General features: G+C 37.0%; 1 protein-coding gene across 2 annotated transcripts in view; it reads left to right on the top strand.

Moving 5' to 3' along the window:
• LOC134058863 (HERV-H LTR-associating protein 1) overlaps nt 1-2,500 on the top strand; it is a 22,690-nt gene that overhangs the window by 18,802 nt on the left and 1,388 nt on the right. The window lies entirely within an intron of this gene.

Consider the following 2,500-nt stretch of genomic DNA (forward strand, 5'->3'; position numbering starts at 1 on the left):
GGAGATCGTTAGAATGAGAAAGCGAAAGCAAATAGAAGAGACGCTATGGAGGTGGACGAAAGCACAGCGACGCAGACGTTCCGCAACTGGAAATATTTGTTTTTACTGTGAGGCATTTGTTTGCAACTTAAATACAGGGCTAGTAGTTCATTGAGTTTTCAGATGATTGGCAGTTTAGTTTCAAATGCCTTAGACTTTATATAGGCCTATGTAGCCCACTTTTCACATGTGTTTTTTTTGGGGGGGGGGGTTTAGCATTTTACACAGGGCCAAGTTACACGGTGAACCATGTTCATGCTTTGCACAAGGGTTAAAAATGAAGTTAAATGAAAGAATAGGCTGTCTTGTTTGTGCATGCATTTTTTGCATACAGGATTTGTATGAGTGGGAAAAAAAGTAAAGTAATGAGTAGTGAGTTACTTTTAAAATTAGGAATGAGTAAAGTAATCCAATTACAGTTCAAAGCAGTTAGGAATGAGTAAAGTAATCCAATTACAGTTCAAAGCAGTTACTAAAGTATAGTAACCAGTTACTTTTTTTATGCTATTGTGCTAGCGGAGGCTACTTGCAGATACGGCACATTAACCCTCTGAAGTCTAACACTTGGAGGTCCGGGGCCTTTTCAGGCACTTTGAGGCAGTCAGCTATACCTTGAGATTTTTAAGTTTTTCATCTAACTAAAACATCTATGCAAAAGTGGCACATATGGTTATATTCTAGAGGTCCTTCTAAATAATTATGTGGGAGTAAAGTGGATGTAATGAAATAACTTTTTATTATAATTCTGTATAAACACAACTATTTAAAAAATATATTTTTAAAGGTCAGAGGTCAAAGGTAAAAAACACACTATAAATATATCGAGCTAAGACTTTTGAAGTTTGAACCTGGAAAACAACGGTGTTGGCTCCATATAAGTAAAAAGAACATTCAAAAGAGTGAAGTAGTTTTACTACAAATTGGAAAAAAGTCAGACTAAATGGGTAATTTAGTGAGTGGCTCTTTCAAATGCAAATCAATGTGAATGGGCCTTTTGAATGGGCCAGCTGCAGGTGAGAGGACTGAAATCCTAGGATTTTCTTTTATTGTTTTTACAAAGTGCCATTGATACATTCTCTTCTAAAACATATATATTTGGAAACTAGTTGGTTAAAGGTTTCTAATGATGTTATATGTTTCTAAGACATTCAAAAATGGGCAGAGATTTAGATTTTTGTTTGGAACAGTTTTTCAAATCCTCAGGGGGGGATTTAGACTCCAGAGGGCAAAAAAGTAATTTCATTAAATCCACTTTACTCTCACATACTTATTGTGGAGGACCACTACAATATAACCACATGTGCCACTTTTGCATAGATGTTAATAGTTAGATGAACAACTTAAAAATCTCAAGGTATAGCTGACTGCCTCAAAGTGCCTGAAAAGGCCCCGGACCTCCAAGTGTTAAAGCTCCATTATGTTTTGTAAAGCTCCATATGTTTTCTTCCAAACATATGCACTCATTCATTTGTAATTATTTCCATCAGCAAATCAAAGTATTCTCGTGAGCATACAGTAGAATCTGCCATTCACAATACAAACGTGCCGTTCGGCTCTATGGCCATAGCCATGTTTCGGCCTCCATCTTTAGAATACGCTAGCCAATGAGGTACCAAGATGTATGTCATCTTGTGATCTGAAATTATTCCTGTCGTCAAGATAGAGATTGGGAAAGGGTGAAAAGGTACTTCATAACTTATTGAAAATGTAATAGTCAATAATGTAGAGATTAAATGTATGTTTATATAATGGATAGGTGACATTTGATTTAAGGTTTAGATGTGTTACCTTTAACTTTTTGAACTGAGACCTGCTTTCTTACCTGTCTGTTTCTACATCTGTTTGTCCACCTCACCTGTTGTTTCAGCTGGCTCTGTCACAGCAGCATGTTGGATGCTGTCCTCCTCTCCTACTCTTTCTTCAATATCTAACGAATCTATCTATATATCTATCTTGAATTTCCCCTTGGGGATCAATAAAGTATCTATCTATCTTTCTATCTATCTATCTATTTATCTATCTATCTATCTATCTATCTATTTATCTATCTTTCTATCTATCTATCTATCTATCTATCTATCTATCTATCTATCTCTTTCTCTCCCTGATCCTGTCTGTCTGCTTGAACAGCACTGGTTGAAGCCTGAACACGTTGTAAACAAATGAATATCAGAGCTAACTAGAGAATGCTAACTACACTGGTCGGACTGTTCAGCTCCGTTTCAGACTGATACCTCTGGTTCAGGCTCGTCCTCATCCTCAACACGTCTCTTTTTCAATACTCAGCAATCCAAAACGTAGTCCAAGAGAGTAATCCAAAACGTAGTCCAAGAGAGCAATCCAAAACGTAGTCCAAGAGAGCAATCCGAAACGTAGTCCAAGAGAGCAATCCGAAACGTAGTCCAAGAGAGCAATCCAAAACGTAGTCCAAGAGAGCAATCCAAAACGTAGTCCAAGAGAG

The sequence above is a fragment of the Sardina pilchardus genome, chromosome 2 (assembly GCF_963854185.1).
Source record: "Sardina pilchardus chromosome 2, fSarPil1.1, whole genome shotgun sequence".
NCBI classification, from domain to species: Eukaryota; Metazoa; Chordata; class Actinopteri; order Clupeiformes; family Clupeidae; genus Sardina; species Sardina pilchardus.